Consider the following 23,246-nt stretch of genomic DNA (forward strand, 5'->3'; position numbering starts at 1 on the left):
GAAGACGTATTCTTGTGAGAAGTGTGTAGTAGACGTTGTGTTACCTGAATAATAATTTTTATGGAAGTATGAAATGTGAGTTCCTTTTAGTGCAAAACCACGAAAGTTTTGTTTTCTTCCGCGCATTATGCTAATGTCATGTTACTGTAGCTGCCTGCATCTGTAGAGGAAGTCCGATAAAAATCAGTATTGTATTCACGCTCAAAAATGAGAAGTAACTATGGCGGAAGAAGAAGCATATAACCAAATTTTGTAAATCTCAACAGCTTAGAGAATACACGAATCGATGTAAGTTGACTCCACCACTGACTTACAATTTACGAGATTTGTGAATTAAAAGTGAGACAGTTTATTAGCTGCAAAATCTATAAAAAATCAAACATGACAATGGTGTAATTAATTTGTTTAATTATATTTTTATACATATACCTGCACACCACTTTCCTTGTAAATTTAGGAATGTACACACTCCATACAGATACACTGTGAGACAAGTACTAAGAACGGTCGTCGCTGAGTGTTTGTTGACAGGTGAACGATCCGTGAAAATCATTAGCGACACAAACTTCGAAATAAGTACGAGAAGGCACATCGGTTATAAAGACACAGTAAAACGTTCCAAGCAGAATGCAAGCAACAACCAACCATGTAGACCAATTGTCACTATGTTTTGCGTCAGTGTCGCCGGCAGACTTCGTGTAAACACGTTGTTACGGGTAGGAGGCAGGGAGAGTGACCAAACCTCTGCCAGCAGCCATGATTCTACCAGACTGCAAGCTAAACACTTCATTAGGTAGCTTCGCAAGATGAAATGAAGTCAGCTACAGACTATAACCAGAGATAGCTTTGATAACAGACACATATGGCCGTTATAACTATTAGTTGATGACAGATTAAAGCCAACGCCTTATATCCAAATTTGGTAGCAGATGAAACAGTCTACTACAAACCAGTGTACATTATGCAGTCTCCTGGGGTATTTTCTTTGTGAATATACTTGGGAAAAAAGGAACTTCATTTTTTCTGTAATATGTGAAAAACATTGACATTTTTTAATGTGAAGTGCATCGAGTGAAAAGGACAACGACAATAAGCACGATTTTTTATCTGTGTAGACAGCGATTAAAGAAGACAATATATACTATAGAAATTCTTCCAATTCATATGTGGCATACAGCAAACCAGTGCTTAACATTATTGGTTAAAAACAGCCTTGGTTGCAATTTTAGTTTTTTAGTTTTCAACGACGCGTTTCGCCTTATTTAGGCATCTTCAGGTTATCTGCATATAAAACAGAGAACAAATATATCCATCTAAGAATCGCGATCGCGTTGTGCAGGCTTGGATAACCTATAAGCATGTATAAACAGATCAACTATTGAAAGAGCAAATACCTTAACTTGGTATTTCTTAGAACAATCCTTTAGTCAGTGTAGCCAAAGGGCATCGTCAAATATATCAGGCCAACATCACCTTCGCTAAACTCAGTAAAAACTAGAAATATAAAATAGTAAAATCGTTACCTTTTCTAGATGGACGCGAGAGGCACCAAGATCTGCATAACGCGTTCCCGTTCACAGGAGCGAGTAACAGAGTTAGATGGGGCCTCAGGTAGTAAGCATAATGCACCACAGCGTCGTGTGCTACTACTGAAGCCTAATACAGAATCACCTCAATAGGTGGCGCTGCGACGCAGCAGTGATAAGAATGAGAGATCGTAAACTGGATATACATACCCACTAAAACTTTATAAATGTGATGCACATAAAACATTGATAAGATGGAATTACTAGGGGCAACACCTGTGCAATAACTTATCCTAAAATTTTGACGAAGTAAAATATAAATGAAGGTGGTAAATTTAAAATGAGAAAACGAGGTGTATAATACAAAACACAGATGCAGTACATAAACAGATTTTTCGCATCATATACCACTAGAACGAGAACATTAAAAATACAGGACCGTAATTTCAGATAAATATAACAATACTGCGTGATCGGAGCTAGAACTTCTAGCAAGAAAACTTTTTTTTATAAAATACAATTAAAATTATTAGGCTTAAAAATACACTCCAACGTGGAAGACGGGCGTTATGCGGGTAAACTCCCCCCCCCTTTTTTTTATAGCTCTCGTAATTCTGCCTAAATATGAGACCTGTTCCTCTCTGGTCTTATGTCGTCTTCTTAGCCAAGCCATTAGGGTTTTTTGACTCAAATAGGATACTTACGAGTTTGTCGCTTTAAATGATGACGTATTTTACACATTTCAATGTAGCTATAAAAAAAGGGGTTATCCAAGCCTGCACAACGCGACCGCGATTGTTAAATAGATGTATTCTCTGTTTTCTATGTAGATAACCTGAAGATGCCTAAATAAGGCGAAACACGTCGCTGAAAAATAAAAAACTAAAATTGCAACCAAGACTGTTTTTAACCAATACAGTATATACTCTGTTAATCTTCATTTGTCTAATAAAAAAGAAGACATTGTACCTTTTCGAGTAGTACCTCTTATAAATCTACCACTACTATTGTAATTTAGTATGGTTTTACCTAAATAACAGAAAACCCTGTCTATGTTGCCACGTATAACCATTCTACTAAATTTAGTTTAGTTTCCAAATAATGTACACTGTGGGAGGATAGTCCTGTTAATAGGAAAAGCTCATCAATAGACTTACTCTTTTTACAGGATTTGACCGTGTGTTGTGTCTAATGGATAAGTAAATAACATTATTCTTTTCCTAAGATCTTACCCAGCGGTTGGGAAGAAACGCAGTCTGAATAGTATTATATTGAAGCTAGGACAACTCATTTACAAGTTCATTTAGTGGTTTAAAACATGTACTAACGGTCGACAGCCTATCCAGCCAATGAAACAGTGAAGTATTGGAAAACCAGAAGTATAAATTTTGCCTACTTTCTTGCTACTGTTTACGTTGCTTTTTCAAATAAATATAACTCCCCCTAAACAATTTTGGACTTCACCCTTATACGTTACGTTTTTAAAAGAGAAAAAGCCCAGTAGATAACTTCAAGGAAGCCAAAAAACTTTTGCTTGGGGGGGAGGGGGGACCTTTAGTAAAGCACTTTCCATAATCAACAAACTTAAATATTAAATTCTTAGATACTAAAGCACACGCTTTTTAAACTGAACATTTCACTTCAAGAAAAGTACGGCCTGCAAGAATCCTGCTGTATGGGCTCAATTTCTCTTCTTGCCGTAGATCTAGGAACCACCGGTATTACAGCTGTTAAGTGTCGTAGCTGTTTTGAGGAAGTATAAGGTCGTATTGTCGCTAGAATAATTTCCCCATTCGTGTAATATTTTCCTTGCCTCGTCACATTCCCGCAATGCCTCCAGGTGAAATTACGAGGGTCACTCCAAAGGAAATAAAAGAAATGTACACTGTTTTTTTAAAATCCATCTTTTATTCTACATGTTTGAAAGTTTTACAGTGTGTAGATACATCCTTTAGGAACAAGATTTTCATTTCTCCACATAATTTAAATCCCTCTCAACTGTTGGAGCCACTGTTTGGTAGCGTGCACAAGGGAGTCATCATCTTCAAAACTTGTTCCACGAAGAGAGTCTTTCAGTTTCCCAAAGAGATGATAGTCACATGGAGCCAGGTCGGGACTGTAAGGCAGGTGTTTTAGTGTTGTCCATCCGAGTTTTGTGATCGCTTCCATGGTTTTTTGACTGACATGTGGCTGTGCATTGTCGTGCATTGTCATGCAACAGCCGATGTGGCCGAACACGACTCAGTCGAGCTTGAAGTTTCTTCAGTGTCGTCACATATGCATCAGAATTTATGGTGGTTCCACTTGGCATGATTGGTTCAAATGGTTCTCAGCACCATGGGACTTAACTTCTGAGGTCATCAGTTCCATAGAACTTAGAACTACTTAAACATAACTAACCTAAGGACATCACACACATCCATGCCCGAGGCAGGATTCGAACCTGCGACCATAACGGTCGCGCCGTTCCAGACTGAAGCGCCTACAACCGCTCGGCCACCTAAGCCGGAACTTGGCATGATGTCCACAAGCAAGAGTTCTTCGGAATCGAAAAACACCTTAGCCAAAACTTTTCCAGCAGAAGGTGTGGTTCTGAATTCTTTTTCTTGGGTGAATTTGCATGATGCCACTCCATTGATTGCCTCTTCGTCTCTGGTGAAAAATGATGGAGCCATGTTTCATCACCTGTCACAATTCTTCCAAGAAATTCATCTCCACCATTCTCGTACTGTTCCAAAAGTTCGCTGCATACCGTTTTTCTTGTTTCTTTGTGAGCCACTGTCAACATCCTGGGAACCCACCTGGCACAAACCTTTTTTAATGCCAACACATTCAGTATTCTGCAAACACTTCCTTCCCCTATCCCAACGTAGCGTGACAATCCGTTCACTGTGATGCGCCTGTCAGCAGTCACCAATTCGTTAACTCTCTGCACATTGTCTGGAGTGTGTGCAGTACGAGGCCTCCCGCTGCGAGGACAATCCTCAATATTGCCGTGCCCGCTTTCATCATGTAATCTGCTTGCCCACCGACTAAATGTACTGCGATCGACAGCAGCATCTCCATACACCTTTTTCAACCTCTTGTGGATGTTTCCCACTGTCTCGTTTTCACAGCACAGGAATTCTATGACAGCACGTTGCTTCTGACGGACGTCAAGTGTAGCAGCCATCTTGAAGACATGCTGTGACGGCGCCACTCACGGGAACAGGTTGAACTAAGTTTGAAAACAAGCGGTGAAACATGCCCTTAGAAAAATTATACAAGACTGTGCTTAAACTGACACACAATATTTTTAGCGCAACGCAATCTGACTTTCAAAATTCCCTACAAAAGAATGGCCCTGACTAACATTAATCTATACCTTTCACAAATCACTTACCTCACAAAAATCTTCATTACTCGAACTACTGCAATACAGCGAGCGCCACTACTGCCAGCTAAATAAAAGATTCAAACTACGGAAGGCACTAACTACTGATAGGGATAGTTAGCAAATGAAAGATTTTAATGGAGAACGAACAATGTATTTACCTTAATATCATCACAAGTCATAATATATGTAATTTCAAAACTCCGCCATCTCTCTCCTCACATCCACCACTGCTGGCGGCTCACCTCTAACTGCGCAACGCTACGCGCTGTTCACATCCAGCTGCCGCTGCCCAACACTGCAATGGCAGACAACAATGCAAACTAGCCACAGACAGCACACAGCACAGCCAGTGATTTTCATACAGAGCGCTACGTAACGTTGCCAATAAGAAAACATAAACAGCCTACTTACAGCGGGAAGGATGTATCTTCACACTGTAAAGCTTTCACACATGCAGAATGAAAACTCTATTTTTACAAAAATAGTGTGCATTTCTTTTGGAGTGACCCTCGTAAGTGTCGCAGTGGACACTGGTGCCTTGTGGTTGCCTAGTCGGACTAGATCTCCAGCTGAGGGTTATTACAAGCATACGAAACGACTGTCACATTCCTAAGCCTGCGACAAGTGTGGAAGGTTAGCAAAATGGTTGATCCACTTCTTTGCACAGACCGGTCATTTGGATGGATTTGTCCACGAGCAGCTATGCCGCTGCCCAGTCTGTCGGGAAGTTTCGGCTTCAGCGTGTACGTGGCCCCGTTTAGCGCTGACCCCTCGGCCGGCTGGCTGGGGCACTGCCCTTCTACCTGATGGTGAGATGGCGCGGCACGCACCAGGGCGGTTATCTCGCTTGTGGGTTTCCGGCGCCGCTGATAGCAGCCAGAGGTCCGCCGTATGGTGCAATACCCTGCAGTCGGAAATTAAGCCCGGACGGGCCGCGCCGCCAGTACCCACACTCTGGCTGACGGTAGTTTCAATACGGCTGAGCGAGCCGACGCGTGCGCCTGATTCCGCGTTCCGGATTGAGCGGGATGTGTTTCAGATTTGTGCACTCATGACCTCGAACCGTAAGTTCCTTGTTTTAGCTGTAAACCACGAGTAGTTGCCGTTTGTAATTCTTGATTTCTTATTGGTTCCGTTTCTACGTAATTTTATTAATTTCTTGAAAATACCATTTAGTATGTCGTTTCTTTTCCAACGAACGCTTTTTCGGAAAGTTAGAGGGTAACTTAGACCAGACCGTTTACATTACAAATATATCAAGTAGATGTTTTCGCTGTCAACGCGAATCACCCAAAAATGCATGTTGTCAATGTCGTTCAACTCATCTCCATATTTCACTATTACATAAAGCGACTAAATACTGGTTCTACATCGATATTTGTCCTCTTCAAAAAACTGTGAAGTACAAGGCAGAGGCTAAGTTTTGTTGTAGCTTACATTAAAGTCTCATCCTCTTCCTTCCACGAAAGGAGTGAAGAATTGCTGTTTGTGCAACTCAGAGCGAGCTGATGGTTCAAATGGTTCAAATGGCTCTGAGCACTATAGGACTTAACAGCTGTGGTCATCAGTCCCCTAGAACTTAGAACTACTTAAACGTAACTAACCTAAGGACATCACACACACCCATGCCCGAGGCAGGATTCGAACCTGCGACCGTAGCAGTCGCACGGTTCCGGACTGCGCGCCTAGAACCGCGAGACCACCGCGGCCGGCAGCGAGCTGATATTCGAATGGTTTTTATCTTTTCTTGTTACACGGGAAATATGGGGTGTCCCAGGAGTAATGGTCATTATTTAGGTATATGATAGGAACCATCATTCTAAGTTAAAAAATCTGGTAAACGTGGCCTCTAAAATGCATACCTTAAGAGCTAAGAGTACTTGTTCATCTTCGATACTGTGAAACAAATCTCTTCTACAGCAACCTCTTTGCTTTCCATATTTTGAGAGACGGTAGTAAGGACCAAAAAATATATAAATGCCCAGTAAACACGGGGTCTAAAGTGCGTATGTTAAGATTCAAGTGGTTCAAATGGCTCTGAGCACTATGGGACTCAACTGCTGATGTCATCAGTCCTCTAGAAATTAGAACTACTTAAACCTAACTAACCTAAGGACATCACACACATCCATACCCGAGGCAGGATTCGAACCTGCGACCGTAGCGGTCGCACTGCTCCAGCTGTAGTGCCTAGAACCGCTCGGCCAGTCCGGCCGGCGCGTATGTTAAGAGCTATGAGCATGTGTTAATCATCTCTTCTACTGAAGACGTCCTGGTAGCTCTTAACGTACGCACTTTAGAGCCCATGTTTGCAGGACATTTATTTATTTTTTGGTCTGTACTACCATCTCTCGAAGTATGGAAAGCAAAGAGCTTGCTGTAGGAGAATTGGTTCAAGTGGCTCTGAGCACTATGGCACTTAACATGTGAGGTCATCAGTCCCCTAGAATTTAGAACTACTTAAACCTAACTAACCTAAGGACATCACACACATCCATGCCCGAGGCAGGATTCGAGCCTGCGACCGTAGCGGTCGCACGGATCCAAACTGAAGCTGTAGAAGGGATAGTATCGAAGTAGAACAAGTACTCGTAGCTCTTAACGTATGCATTTCAAAGCCCATGTGTACTTGGAAATTTTTGTTTTTTGTTTTGTTTTGGCCAATACTACCACCTCCCAAACCATGGAAAGCAAGGATCTTACAGTAGAAGAGGTTAGTTTCACAGTACCGAAGACGCACAAAAGCTCATAACTCGTACGCTATGCATTTTAGAGCTCACATTTACAAGACGTTTTTGCTCCAATCGTTCTTGTCGTATACCGAAATAGTGACCATTCCTCCTGGCATACCTTGTAGTTGAAAGGCTGTAGAATATTCGTAGTTTATATCTTCAAATATGCTTCTTGAAGTTTTCGAAGCAAGTTCTCACGACATGTAGGCGTTTTTCTATGAATGAACGCCCCCTAAAATTATTCAATATTTCCGTTACACTCTCTCGGAGGGCAAACCAGCATACAGGTAATCGCGCCGCCCATCTTCGTCTACACTAAGTGTTTCCTGTCACTCCGACCTGGTTTGGGTCTCACACACCTGAACAGCATTCACGTAGTGTCTCGTATGCAATCTCTTTCTTAGACAATATTAATTGTATAAGTGATTGTGCAAGGAAGAGGATGCTGGTAGACCTCTTTAATTCATATAATCTTATGCAAACCGTATTCTTTCCAACGAGAGTGCAAGGGAACAGTAGAACAACCATAGACAACATTTTTGTTCATTCCTCATTACTAGAAGGGCATTCTGTTAGCTAAAAGGTGAATGGCCTTTCAGATCATGATGCGCAAATTTTAACTTTAAAAGATTTTTATGCTGCAACACGTCATCAGCTGTTCAGGAAAGCTGATCCAGTTGCTGTAGAGACCTTTGTCCTTATAAAGGAACAAGAGTGGCAAGATGTTTATAGTGCTGATACAGTAGACGATAAATATAATGCTTTTCTCAAGACTTTTCTCATGCTCTTTGAAAGTTGCTTTCCGTTAGAACGTTTAAAACAGGGTACTAGCACAAACAGGCAGCCTGGGTGGCTGACTAGAGGGATAAGAATATCTTGTAGAACAAGTGGCAATTATATCAAAACGTTAGAAACAGTCAAAATCTAAATGCAGCAGCCCATTACAAACAGTATTGTAAGGTGCTTAAAAATGTTATTAGGAAGGCAAAAAGTATGTGGTATGCAGATAGAATAGCTAAGTCTCAGGATAAAATTAAAACCATATGGTCAGTCGTAAAGGAAGTTGCTGGTCTGCAGAGACAGGTCGAGGATATAGAATCAGTGCGTAGTGTGAATGTCCGTGTTACTGATAAGTCGCATATATGTACAGTATTTAATAATCACTTTCTGAATATAGCAGGTGAACTAAATAGAAACCTAGTCCCAACAGGGAATCATATAGCGCTCTTAGAAAAAAGTGTTCCGAGACTGTTACCTGAAATGCTCCTCCATGATACTGACAAGGGGGAGATTGATTTAATAATTAAATCACTAAAGACCAAGAACTCTCATGGATATGACGGGGTATCTAGCAGAATACTGAAGTATTGTTCTATGTATGTTATCCCAGTTCTCAGCCATATCTGTAACTTTTCCTTTAGGAGTGGTCGGTTTCCTGACTGATTAAAGTACTCGGTAGTGAAGCCACTTTATAAAAAGGGAGACATTGACAATGTTGACAATTTTAGACCTATTTCTATGCCATCGGTGTTTGCTAAAGTTATCGAGAAGGTTGTATATACAAGGTTACTGGAGCATTTAAATTCACATAATTTGCTGTCAAATGTACAGTTTGGTTTTAGAAATGGTTTAACAACTGAAAATGCTATATTCTCTTTTCTCTGTGAGGTTTTGGACGGATTAAATAAAAGGTTGCGAACGCTAGGTGTTTTCTTTGATTTAACGAAGGCTTTCGACTGCGTTGACCACAAAATATTACTGCAGAAGTTGGACCATTATGGAGTAAGGGGAGTAGCTTACAATTGGTTCGCCTCTTACTTTAAGAACAGAAAGCAGAGGGTAATTCTCCGCAATATTGAGAGTGGTAGTGATGTTCAGTCCCAATGGGGCACTGTTAAGTGGGGCGTTCCCCAAGGGTCGGTGCTGGGGCCACTGCTGTTTCTTATTTATATAAATGATATGACTTCTAGTATTACAGGTGATTCAAAAATATTTCTGTTTGCTGATGACACCAGCTTGATAGTGAAGGATCTTGTGTGTAATATTGAAACAGTAACAAATAATGTAATTCATGAAATAAGTTCGTGGCTTTTGGAAAATAATTTGATGCTAAATCACAGTAAGACTCAGTTTTTACAGTTTCTAACTCACAATTCAACAAGAACCGATATTTTGACCAGACAGAATGGACATATTATAAGCGTGACGGAACAGTTCAAATTCCTAGGCGTTCGGATAGATAGTAAGCTGTTGTGGAAAGCCCATGTCCAGGATCTTGTTCAGAAGCTAAATGCTGCTTTATTTACCATTAGAACAGTATCTGAAATAAGTGACACTTCAACACGAAAAGTAGTCTACTTCGCATATTTTCATACGCTTATGTCGTATGGTATTATTTTTTGGGGTAATTCTTCTGATTCAAAAAGGGTATTTTTGGCTCAAAAAAGGGCTGTTCGAGCTATATGTGGTGTAAGTTCGAGAACCTCTTGTCGACCCCTATTCAATAGTCTGGGAATTCTGACATTGCCCTCACAGTATATATTTTCTTTAATGTCGTTTGCTGTTAGCAATATTAGCTTATTCCCAAGAGTTAGCAGCTTTCACTCAGTTAATACTAGGCAGAAATCAAATCTGCATGTAGAATGCACTTCCTTGACTCTTGTGCAGAAAGGAGTGCAGTATTCTGCTGCATCCATTTTCAATAAGCTACCACAAGAACTCAAAAATCTTAGCAGTAGCCCAAACTCTTTTAAGTCTAAACTGAAGAGTTTCCTCATGGCTCACTCCTTCTATTCTGTCGAGGAGCTCCTGGAAGAGCTAAAAAATTAAGCAAATTCCAGTGTTACATTGTTGATTGTCTTCATTTAAACTTACGACTTGTCACCTGAATATGTTTTTTTTTATATTTCATTTTATCTGTTTCTACAATCGTGTTATAATTTCATGTATTCACTCGTTCCATGATCATGGAGACTTCTCCTTAATTTGGTCCCACGGAACAATAAATAAATAAATAAAATAAATAAATAAACAAGCTGCTGTTTCCCAGTATACAAACCATGTAACCCCTATTTATCCTCTTGTAGAGTGTGTTTTTCATCTTCGTTTTGACTTGCAGGCTGCATAGGCAGCTAGCTTACAATCTTTATTGATAGGACCCTGTATTGCCAGGATCGTGCAAGGTCTGTGACGGTCGCAAGTTAATACATAAGTCGACTAAGGCGGAACAAAGACTACGTTTATATTTTTGATTCCTCAAAAGTCTGTCGTGACACTTTTTAAATTTTTATGGTCATGTGCCACTACGACACCGACAGCCCTACACGCAAAATATTAATCATGTTACTCAATAAACGCGCCACAGCAAAGCCGCCTGTTAGCTCTGTTGATAAAATACCGATATATCTATTTTTTTCCAAAATACATCGACATGTATCTGCAACATATATCGATATAAACCTATCGATTTCGAAATGGAAATAATATGAGTCGATATTTTTACACTCCTGGAAATTGAAATAAGAACACCGTGAATTCGTTGTCCCAGGAAGGGGGAAACTTTATTGACACATTCCTGGGGTCAGATACATCACATGATCACACTGACAGAACCACAGGCACATAGACACAGGCAACAGAGCATGCACAATGTCGGCACTAGTACAGTGTATATCCACCTTTCGCAGCAATGCAGGCTGCTATTCTCCCATGGAGACGATCGTAGAGATGCTGGATGTAGTCCTGTGGAACGGCTTGCCATGCCATTTCCACCTGGCGCCTCAGTTGGACCAGCGTTCGTGCTGGACGTGCAGACCGCGTGAGACGACGCTTCATCCAGTCCCAAACATGCTCAATGGGGGACAGATCCGGAGATCTTGCTGGCCAGGGTAGTTGACTTACACCTTCTAGAGCACGTTGGGTGGCACGGGATACATGCGGACGTGCATTGTCCTGTTGGAACAGCAAGTTCCCTTGCCGGTCTAGGAATGGTAGAACGATGGGTTCGATGACGGTTTGGATGTACCGTGCACTATTCAGTGTCCCCTCGACGATCACCAGTGGTGTACGGCCAGTGTAGGAGATCGCTCCCCACACCATGATGCCGGGTGTTGGCCCTGTGTGCCTCGGTCGTATGCAGTCCTGATTGTGGCGCTCACCTGCACGGCGCCAAACACGCATACGACCATCATTGGCACCAAGGCAGAAGCGACTCTCATCGCTGAAGACGACACGTCTCCATTCGTCCCTCCATTCACGCCTGTCGCGACACCACTGGAGGCGGGCTGCACGATGTTGGGGCGTGAGCGGAAGACGGCCTAACGGTGTGCGGGACCGTAGCCCAGCTTCATGGAGACGGTTGCGAATGGTCCTCGCCGATGCCCCAGGAGCAACAGTGTCCCTAATTTGCTGGGAAGTGGCGGTGCGGTCCCCTACGGCACTGCGTAGGATCCTACGGTCTTGGCGTGCATCCGTGCGTCGCTGCGGTCCGGTCCCAGGTCGACGGGCACGTGCACCTTCCGCCGACCACTGGTGACAACATCGATGTACTGTGGAGACCTCACGCCCCACGTGTTGAGCAATTCGGCGGTACGTCCACCCGGCCTCCCGCATGCCCACTATACGCCCTCGTTCAAAGTCCGTCAACTGCACATACGGTTCACGTCCACGCTGTCGCGGCATGCTACCAGTGTTAAAGACTGCGATGGAGCTCCGTATGCCACGGCAAACTGGCTGACACTGACGGCGGCGGTGCACAAATGCTGCGCAGCTAGCGCCATTCGACAGCCAACACCGCGGTTCCTGGTGTGTCCGCTGTGCCGTGCATGTGATCATTGCTTGTACAGCCCTCTCGCAGTGTCCGGAGCAAGTATGGTGGGTCTGACACACCGGTGTCAATGTGTTCTTTTTTCCATTTCCAGGAGTGTATTTTATATTATAATTTTTTCGCAATTTTCTGTAAGTATTTAAAACTCTTCTTGTGAAATTGTACTAGAACATAATTTTACTTGCAGTGTGTGAAGTAGTCTTATTACTTTTTGAGCTTTCATCACGTACAGTCTTTCTCTTTGACTGTGTGAAGCAAGTACAGATGGCACAAAGAAGAAGTCCGGTTGCATTGGGGGGGGGGGGGGGGGTGGCAGTGTGAATGGAATAACGAGACATCCGATGTGAAGAAGTAGCACACCAGTTGCGTTAAAAGAAATAATTTTTAACGCAATTAGTGTGCTATTTCTGCACACTGGCAGTCTTCTAATACAGTTGCTGAACCTGATGAACAAAAATCTAAATATAGAAATAATTCAATAGCCAAGATCGCTTAAATACTGTTTACTGAATAACCGGTTTCAACGCACTAAAGGTGCCATCATCGGATCTGTGAAGACATAACATGACAGGTTTGAGAGAGGGCTTACATGAATTACACTACATACATTACTATTATTATAGTATCACATACCTGAATGTAGATTAACATTTATAAACCATTTGGATATAACGATACATGAGGCAGACCAGCTGATATAAAATCATTGTCACAAAAAATGAAAAACAACTCCTCTCATGGTCTTCTTTTCCATATGATATGTAACACTGATAACAGTAACAGTAAAGTTGTAGCAGTAATAGTAAAGTTGTATCGTAGTAGTAATGAGTGGTTGTACCGTGGGACTGTGTGTGCACTACTTTGACAGCGCTTCACACGATTTGCCTTATCGGTTTCTGTCCTAAGTTTTGCCTCTTCTTAATGGTTAAATGTAGTTTCTGCCCTTGTGTCTGTAGCTAACCCCAAGAAGTACAGCCTGGTATTACTGTAAACGGCAGGGACCGACGCTGTGCTTACAGTTGGGTCATTACTTTTTAGTACACTTCGGTCCATTAAGTTTACAATACACTAAAAGCTTTTATGTGAGTTTTCTTCGTAATTCTGTTAGTAAAAGGAATCGTACATCGCTCGAACACTCTATAGAGCTTCACTCCGCCTTTTATTGCAGTGTTAAGGTATCCAGCATGAATGGAAAAGCCTGCACGTTACTCCTACTTAAAAAAGGCTAAAAGAACAATTGTACAGAATTACAGAGCAAGAGAATATTCTAAACTCAAACTTTATGACGTCCGTGGAGGAAATGAAGCTGTTCCAAAGAGTCAGTTCGCACTGAGAGAAAGCAAATATTAAATGTGGGTGAATAGACAATGCCGCCTGTCTAGATTTCCAAAAATGGTTCGATGTTATATTTCTTTGTCCACCGATGACCAAGATACTATCATACGGAGTATTTTCACTCATATGTTATTGGTCAAAGATATTTCTTACATTATGATGAGCGGCAAATGTTGAACAGAGACAATAATAATTTCGAGCGTATTCCAAGAGAGGACAGTACCGCTAATATTCTCAATATACTGTACATGAATCCCCTATCAAATATTATGAGATTGTTCATTGGCGATCCATAGGAAAGTGTTGGCGTTTAACGATCGTAAGAAATGTCCTCCTAGTGTGATGAATGATACCTCTCTGTAAATGTGGATAAATGAAAGGTGAAGCCCGTAGAAAAGGGAAATAACCCGACAGTATCCGATTACCAGGTTAGTGGTGAACTTCCACAGCACGTCACATCTAGATGTAATGCTAAGAAGCGATCCGAGAAGGGACGATCACGTACGATCTGTAATAGGTGAAACAAATGGAAGACTTAGATTTATTAGTTGGGTTCTTAGGAGGTACGGCAGACCTGTACAAGAAACCTTATACAAGACGCTAGTCTCGTAGAACCCATAATTACGAACTAGCTACGACATACAAACAAATGATTAGAGTTTCAGAAAATTGTATGATTTATTCAAGAGAAAGAGCTTCACGAATTGAGCAAGTCAATAAAGAGTTTGCCAAATGGTTCAAATGGCACTGAGCACTATGGGACTTAACATCTGAGGTCATCAGTCCCCTAGAACTTAGAACTACTTAAACCTAACTAACCCAAGGACATCACACATATCCATGCCCGAGGCAGGATTCGAACCTGCGACCGTAGCGGTCGCGCGGTTCCAGACTGAAGCGCCTAGAACCGCTCGGCCACACCGGCCGGCTAGTTACGAAAGTCGTGTCATCAACGAGAAGTATCACTACACACTGAAAACTTGTTGAGAACAGACGAACGAACGGACGGATTCAAAAGTCTGCCTCAAGAGGGAGTGCACATATTTATATATGTATAGAATGTTCCAGCAAACTCCAGTATTCCATAAACAAGTAAGTCCCTGGACCTCACAGAGGTTAAACAATAAATAATCCCAGGAAGTGAGAATCGAATCGCTTACCCCACTCGTCGCCAGGCAGCAATTACAGCAGATACATCACTGTAGACGACGGACAGCAAACAACAATATTGTTACGACGTTTGTTGTCCTTATCAATAGGGCGTGACAGTAAAATCGATCGAATCCAGAGAGGCGTTGCTGTGGTCGTGGCAGGCTGGTACAGCCCATACGACAGAGTGGCAGAGGTGCTTGGAGAATTTCAAATTGAGAGTTTAGAGGTCTGTTATTTGAGGTAGACTGCGCGACAGTCCAGTTGTCTATTCGCGGTATCTCGCGGAAGCATCATGGGAGATTAGGGAGCGTTTTATCTCACTTAACCTCTCTGTTTCCTGGCGTTTGTACCGCAAAGATGGGTTTGCTGTTTGCATGGTTTAGAATATTTATTTGCTTTAACTTTGTGACCGGATACCCATCCAAAAAATGTTCAAATGTGTGTGAAATCTTATGGGACTTAGCTGCTAAGGTCATCAGACACTAAGCTTATACACTACTTAACCTAAATTATCCTAAGGACAAACACACACATCCATACCCGAGGGAGGACTCGAACCTCCGCCGGGACCAGCCGCACAGGCCATGACTGAAGCGCCTGAGACCGCTCGGCTAAATGGCCGGCCGGTGTGGCCGTGCGGTTAAAGGCGCTTCTGTCTGGAACCGCGTGACCGCTACGGTCGCAGGTTCGAATCCTCCCTCGGGCATGGATGTGTGTGATGTCCTTAGGTTAGTTAGGTTTAATTAGTTCTAAGTTCTAGGCGACTGATGACCTCAGAAGTTAAGTCGCATAGTGCTCAGAGCCATTTGAACCCCTCCGCTCGGCTAATCCCGCGCGCGGCGATACCCATCCTTCCACCACAGTCGTCAGTTAACCCTTTGGGATGTACTAACTGAACGTTACTACTAATTCGGAACAAACATTCACGGTAGCAAGACACATAGTTCTGCTTGAGTTCAATGAAATGGGTGACAGTTTACGCGCCAGTTATTACTTATTAAACACTTGCTTGACAGGCCAGATCTAGAACAAAAATGTGGCAACACAAAAAGAAATGATCAATAGTATTTATTAATGTGCTGACAGAAAAAAATCGAAGCACCAAGGAGGAGTTGTGCGACATGAACGAAAGTTGGCAGGCGTGTTTGTGCATCTGGAAGATGATGTCTATTCAGATTTCATGCCAGTCGCATAAGAGTGGCGCTAGTAGTGCCACTATGAGGATGCAGGCCAGGTATGCTATAAACGCACGCAGTAACGGTCGTAAACGTTAGTAACCTGTGAGATTGGACGTGGTGAGATGATGTTAGTCGAATGTGTGTGAATTCTAATTAAGCAAACTGCTTAGGTCATCGGTCCCTAGACTTACACACTACTTAAACTAACTTAAACAAACAACAAGACACGCACACCCATGCCCAAGGGAGGATTAGAACCTTCGGCGGGAGGCGCCGCGAAGTCCGTGACATGACGCCGAAGAATGCCTTTAAGGCTACAAGGTCGCCATTATCAACACCTCATTGAGTTTGAACAAGGTCGTGTAATAGAGCTACGAGAATGTGGGTGTTCCTTCTGCGATAGTGCAGAAAGACGTGGCAAAATGTAGCCACTATACATGATTGTTGGCAACGGTGGTCACGGGAAAGCACGGTCGCAAGACGACCGGGGTCCGGACGGCCATGAGACACTGTCGAGAGGGAAGACCATCGTGTTCGGCGTATGGATCTGGCGCACCGTACTTTATCTGCAGCAGTAATCTGAGAAGCAGCTGGCAGAAGAGTGACAAAAAAATGGTTCAAATGGCTCTGAGCACTATGGGACTCAACATCTTAGGTCATAAGTCCCCTAGAACTTAGAACTACTTAAACCTAACTAACCTAAGGACATCACACACACCCATGCCCGAGGCAGGATTCGAACCTGCGACCGTAGCAGTCCCGCGGTTCCGGACTGCAGCGCCAGAACCGCTAGAGAAGAGTGACACAACGAACTGTTACAAATCGGTTACTTCAAGGTCAGCTCCGAGACAGATGCATTTTAGTGTGCATTCGACTGACCTCAAACCACCACCGTTTGCGACTTCAGTGGTGTCAAGAGAAACTTCACTGGAGGGCGGGATGGTGGTCTAGTGTGTTTTCTGATGAAAGCTCGTTCTGCCGCAGTGCCAGTGATGGTCATGTTTTGGAGGGCGGGATGGTCGTCTATTGTGTTTTCCGATGAAAGCTGGTTCTGCCTCAGTGCCGGTGATGGCTATGTTTTGGAGCGCGGGATGGTGGTCTACTGTGTTTTCTGATGAAAGCTCGTTCTGCCTCAGTGCCAGTGATGGCCATGGTTTGGAGGGCGGGATGGTGGTCTATTGTATTTTCTGATGAAAGCTGGTTCTGCCTCAGTGCCGGTGATGGCTATGTTTTGGCGGGTGGGATGGTGGTCGATTGAGTTTTCTGATGAAAGCTGGTTCTGCCTCAGTGCCGGTGATGGCCATGTTTAGGAGGGTGGGATGGTGCTCTATAGTGTTTTCTGATGAAAGCTGGTTCTGCTTCTGTGCCGATGATGGCCATCTTTTGGAGGGTGTGATGGTGGCCCATTGTGTTTTCTGATGAAAGCTGGTTCTGCTTCAGTGCTGGTGATGGCTTTATTTTGGAGGGCGGGATGGTGGTCTATTGTGTTTTCTGATGAAAGCTGGTTCTGCTTCAGTGCCGATGATGGCCATCTTTTGGAGCGTGGGATGGTGGCCTATTGTGTTTTCTGATGAAAGTTGGTTCTGCCTCAGTGCCGGTGATGGCCATCTTTTGGAGGGTGGGATGGTGGCCTATTGTGTTTTCTGATAAAAGCTGGTTCTGCTTCAGTGCCGATGATGGCCATCTTTTGGAGGGTGGGATGGTGGCCTATTGTGTTTTCTGATGAAAGCTGGTTCTGCCTCAGTGCTGGTGATGGCTTTGTTTTGGAGGGCGGGATGGTGGTCTATTGTGTTTTCTGATGAAAGCTGGTTCTGCTTCAGTGCCGATGATGGCCATCTTTTAGAGCGTGTGATGGTGGTCTATTGTATTTTCTGATGAAAGCTGGTTCTGCCTCAGTGCCGGTGATGGCCTTGTTTTGGAGGGCGGGATGTTGGTCTATTGTATTTTCTGATGAAAGCTGGTTCTGCCTCAGTGCCGGTGATGGCCATGGTTTGGAGGGTGGGATGGTGGTCTGATGTGTTTTCTGATGAAAGCTAGTTCTGCTTCAGTGCCGATGATGGCCATCTTTTGGAGCGTGGGATGGTGGTCTATTGTATTTTCTGATGAAAGCTGGTTCTGCCTCAGTGCCGGTGATGGCCTTGTTTTTGAGGGCGGGATGGTGGTCTAATGTATTTTCTGATGAAAGCTGGTTCTGTCTCAGTGCCGGTGATGGCCATGGTTTGGAGGGTGGGATGGTGGTCTATTGTGTTTTCTGATGAAAGCTGGTTCTGCTTCAGTGCCGATGATGGCCATCTTTTGGAGGGTGGGATGGTGGCCTATTGTGTTTTCTGATGAAAGCTGGTTCTGCCTCAGTGCTGGTGATGGCTTTGTTTTGCAGGGCGGGATGGTGAACTATTGTGTTTTCTGATGACAGCTGGTTCCGCCTCAGTGCCGGTGATGGCTATGTTTTGGAGGGTGGGATGGTGGTCGATTGAGTTTTCTGATGAAAGCTGGTTCTGCCTCAGTGCCGGTGATGGCCATGTTTTGGAGGGTGGGATGGTGGTCTATTGTGTTTTCTGATGAAAGCTGGTTCTGCTTCAGTGCCGATGATGGCCATCTTTTGGAGGGTGGGATGGTGGCCTATTGTGTTTTCTGATAAAAGCTGGTTCTGCCTCAGTGCCGATGATGGCCATCTTTTGGAAGGTGGGATGGTGGCCTATTGTGTTTTCTGATGAAAGCAGGTTCTGCCACAGTGCCGGTGATGGCTTTGTTTTGGAGGGAGGGATGGTGGTCTATTGTATTTTCTGATGAAAGCTGGTTCTGCCTCAGTGCCGGTGGTGGCCATGGTTTGGAGGGTGGGATGGTGGTCTATTGTGTTTTCTGATGAAAGCTGGTTCTGCTTCAGTGCCGATGAAGGCCATCTTTTGGAGGGTGGGATGGTGGCCTATTGTGTTTTCTGATGAAAGCTGGTTCTGCCTCAGTGCTGGTGATGGCCATGTTTTGGAGGGTGGGATGGTGGTCTATTGTGTTTTCTGATGAAAGCTGGGTCTGCTTCAGTGCCGATGATGGCCATCTTTTGGAGGGTGGGATGGTGGTCTATTGTGTTTTCTGATGAAAGCTGGTTCTGCTTCAGTGCCGATGATGGCCATCTTTTGGAGGGTGGCATGGTGGCCTATTGTGTTTTCTGATGAAAGCTGGTTCTGCCTCAGTGCTGGTGATGGCTTTGTTTTGGAGGGCGGGATGGTGGTCTATTGTGTTTTCTGATGAAAGCTGGTTCTGCTTCAGTGCCGATGATGGCCATCTTTTGGAGCGTGTGATGGTGGTCTATTGTGTTTTCTGATGAAAGCTGGTTCTGCCTCAGTGCCGGTGATGGCTTTGTTTTGGAGGGCGGGATGGCGGTCTATTGTATTTTCTGATGAAAGCTGGTTCTGCCTCAGTGCCGGGGGTGGCCATGGTTTGGAGGGTGGGATGGTGGTCTATAGTCTTTTCTGATGAAAGCTGGTTCTGCTTCAGTGCCGATGATGGACATCTTTTGGAGGGTGGGATGGTGGTCTATTGTATTTTCTGATGAAAGCTGGTTCTGCCTCAGTGCCGGTGATGGCTATGTTTTGGAGGGCAGGATGGTGGTCTACTGTGTTTTCTGATGAAAGCTCGTTCTGCGTCCGTGCCAGTGATGGCAATGGTTTGGAGGGCGGGATGGTGGTCTATTGTATTTTCTGATGAAAGCTGGTTCTGCCTCAGTTCCGGTGATGGCTATGTTTTGGCGGGTGGGATGGCGGTCGATTGAGTTTTCTGATGAAAGCTGGTTCTGCCTCAGTGCCGGTGATGGCCATGTTTAGGAGGGTGGGATGGTGCTCTATTGTGTTTTCTGATGAAAGCTGGTTCTGCTTCAGTGCCGATGATGGCCATCTTTTGGAGGGTGGAATGGTGGCCTATTGTGTTTTCTGATGAAAGCTGGTTCTGCCTCAGTGCTGGTGATGGCTTTGTTTTGGAGGGCGGGATGGTGCTCTATTGTGTTTTCTGATGAAAGCTGGTTCTGCTTCAGTGCCGATGATGGCCATCTTTTGGAGGGTGGGATGGTAGCCTATTGTGTTTTCTGATGAAAGCTGGTTCTGCTTCAGTGCCGATGATGGCCATCTTTTGGAGTTTGGGATGGTGGTCTATTGTGTTTTCTGATGAAAGCTGGTTCTGCCTCAGTGCCGGTGATGGCTTTGTTTTGGAGGGCGGGATGGTGGTCTATTGTGTTTTCTGATGAAAGTTGGTTCTGCTTCAGTGCCGATGATGGCCATCTTTTGGAGCGTGGGATGGTGGCCTATTGTGTTTTCTGATGAAAGCTGGTTCTGCCTCAGTGCCGTTGATGGCTTTGTTTAGGAGGGCGGGATGGTGGTCTATTGTATTTTCTGATGAAAGCTGGTTCTGCCTCAGTGCCGGTGGTGGCCATGGTTTGGAGGGTGGGATGGTGGTCTATTGTGTTTTCTGATGAAAGCTGGTTCTGCTTCAGTGCCGATGATGTCCATCTTTTGGAGGGTGGAATGGTGGCCTATTGTGTTTTCTGATGAAAGCTGGTTCTGCCTCAGTGCTGGTGATGGCCATGTTTTGGAGGGTGGGATGGTGGTCTATTGTGTTTTCTGATGAAAGCTGGTTCTGCTTCAGTGCCGATGATGGACATCTTTTGGAGGGTGGGATGGTGGTCTATTGTATTTTCTGATGAAAGCTGGTTCTGCCTCAGTGCCGGTGATGGGTATGTTTTAGAGGGTGGGATGGTGGTCGATTGAGTTTTCTGATGCAAGCTGGTTCTGCCTCAGTGCCGGTGATGGCCATGTTTTGGAGGGTGAGATGGTGGTCTATTGTGTTTTCTGATGAAAGCTGGTTCTGCCTCAGTGCTGGTGATGGCTTTGTTTTGGAGGGCGGGATGGTGGTCTATTGTGTTTTCTGATGAAAGCTGGTTCTGCCTCAGTGCCGGTGATGGCTATGTTTTGGAGGGTGGGATGGTGGTCGATTGAGTTTTCTGATGAAAGCTGGTTCTGCCTCAGTGCCGGTGATGGCCATGTTTTGGAGGGTGGGATGGTGGTCTATTGTGTTTTCTGATGAAAGCTGGTTCTGCTTCAGTGCCGATGATGGCCATCTTTTGGAGGGTGGGATGGTGGCCTATTGTGTTTTCTGATGAAAGCTGGTTCTGCTTCAGTGCCGATGATGGCCATCTTTTGGAGGGTGGGATGGTGGCCTATTGTGTTTTCTGATGAAAGCTGGTTCTGCCTCAGTGCTGGTGATGGCCATGTTTTGGAGGGTGGGATGGTGGTCTATAGTGTTTTCTGATGAAAGCTGGTTCTGCTTCAGTGCCGATGATGGACATCTTTTGGAGGGTGGGATGGTGGTCTATTGTATTTTCTGATGAAAGCTGGTTCTGCCTCAGTGCCGGTGATGGCTATGTTTTGGAGGGCAGGATGGTGGCCTACTGTGTTTTCTGATGAAAGCTCGTTCTGCCTCCGTGCCAGTGATGGCAATGGTTTGGAGGGCGGGATGGTGGTCTATTGTATTTTCTGATGAAAGCTGGTTCTGCCTCAGTTCCGGTGATGGCTATGTTTTGGCGGGTGGGATGGCGGTCGATTGAGTTTTCTGATGAAAGCTGGTTCTGCCTCAGTGCCGGTGATGGCCATGTTTAGGAGGGTGGGATGGTGCTCTATTGTGTTTTCTGATGAAAGCTGGTTCTGCTTCAGTGCCGATGATGGCCATCTTTTGGAGGGTGGAATGGTGGCCTATTGTGTTTTCTGATGAAAGCTGGTTCTGCCTCAGTGCTGGTGATGGCTTTGTTTTGGAGGGCGGGATGGTGCTCTATTGTGTTTTCTGATGAAAGCTGGTTCTGCTTCAGTGCCGATGATGGCCATCTTTTGGAGGGTGGGATGGTAGCCTATTGTGTTTTCTGATGAAAGCTGGTTCTGCTTCAGTGCCGATGATGGCCATCTTTTGGAGTTTGGGATGGTGGTCTATTGTGTTTTCTGATGAAAGCTGGTTCTGCCTCAGTGCCGGTGATGGCTTTGTTTTGGAGGGCGGGATGGTGGTCTATTGTGTTTTCTGATGAAAGTTGGTTCTGCTTCAGTGCCGATGATGGCCATCTTTTGGAGCGTGGGATGGTGGCCTATTGTGTTTTCTGATGAAAGCTGGTTCTGCCTCAGTGCCGTTGATGGCTTTGTTTAGGAGGGCGGGATGGTGGTCTATTGTATTTTCTGATGAAAGCTGGTTCTGCCTCAGTGCCGGTGGTGGCCATGGTTTGGAGGGTGGGATGGTGGTCTATTGTGTTTTCTGATGAAAGCTGGTTCTGCTTCAGTGCCGATGATGTCCATCTTTTGGAGGGTGGAATGGTGGCCTATTGTGTTTTCTGATGAAAGCTGGTTCTGCCTCAGTGCTGGTGATGGCCATGTTTTGGAGGGTGGGATGGTGGTCTATTGTGTTTTCTGATGAAAGCTGGTTCTGCTTCAGTGCCGATGATGGACATCTTTTGGAGGGTGGGATGGTGGTCTATTGTATTTTCTGATGAAAGCTGGTTCTGCCTCAGTGCCGGTGATGGGTATGTTTTAGAGGGTGGGATGGTGGTCGATTGAGTTTTCTGATGCAAGCTGGTTCTGCCTCAGTGCCGGTGATGGCCATGTTTTGGAGGGTGGGATGGTGGTCTATTGTGTTTTCTGATGAAAGCTGGTTCTGCCTCAGTGCTGGTGATGGCTTTGTTTTGGAGGGCGGGATGGTGGTCTATTGTGTTTTCTGATGAAAGCTGGTTCTGCCTCAGTGCCGGTGATGGCTATGTTTTGGAGGGTGGGATGGTGGTCGATTGAGTTTTCTGATGAAAGCTGGTTCTGCCTCAGTGCCGGTGATGGCCATGTTTTGGAGGGTGGGATGGTGGTCTATTGTGTTTTCTGATGAAAGCTGGTTCTGCTTCAGTGCCGATGATGGCCATCTTTTGGAGGGTGGGATGGTGGCCTATTGTGTTTTCTGATGAAAGCTGGTTCTGCTTCAGTGCCGATGATGGCCATCTTTTGGAGGGTGGGATGGTGGCCTATTGTGTTTTCTGATGAAAGCTGGTTCTGCCTCAGTGCTGGTGATGGCCATGTTTTGGAGGGTGGGATGGTGGTCTATAGTGTTTTCTGATGA

The 23,246-nt window shown here is 44.7% G+C and overlaps 1 protein-coding gene across 1 annotated transcript in view; it reads left to right on the forward strand.

The window, feature by feature from the left end:
- The first annotated feature begins 5,830 nt into the window (after nucleotides 1-5,830).
- Nucleotides 5,831-23,246, forward strand: part of LOC126163045 (uncharacterized) — a 630,426-nt gene continuing 613,010 nt past the window's right edge. Inside the window, exon 1 of the mRNA XM_049919928.1 lies at nucleotides 5,831-5,966. The gene's annotated coding sequence lies outside the window, so the exon portion shown is untranslated. The remainder of the gene's footprint in view (nucleotides 5,967-23,246) is intronic.

Source organism: Schistocerca cancellata, chromosome 2 (assembly GCF_023864275.1).
Source record: "Schistocerca cancellata isolate TAMUIC-IGC-003103 chromosome 2, iqSchCanc2.1, whole genome shotgun sequence".
NCBI classification, from domain to species: Eukaryota; Metazoa; Arthropoda; class Insecta; order Orthoptera; family Acrididae; genus Schistocerca; species Schistocerca cancellata.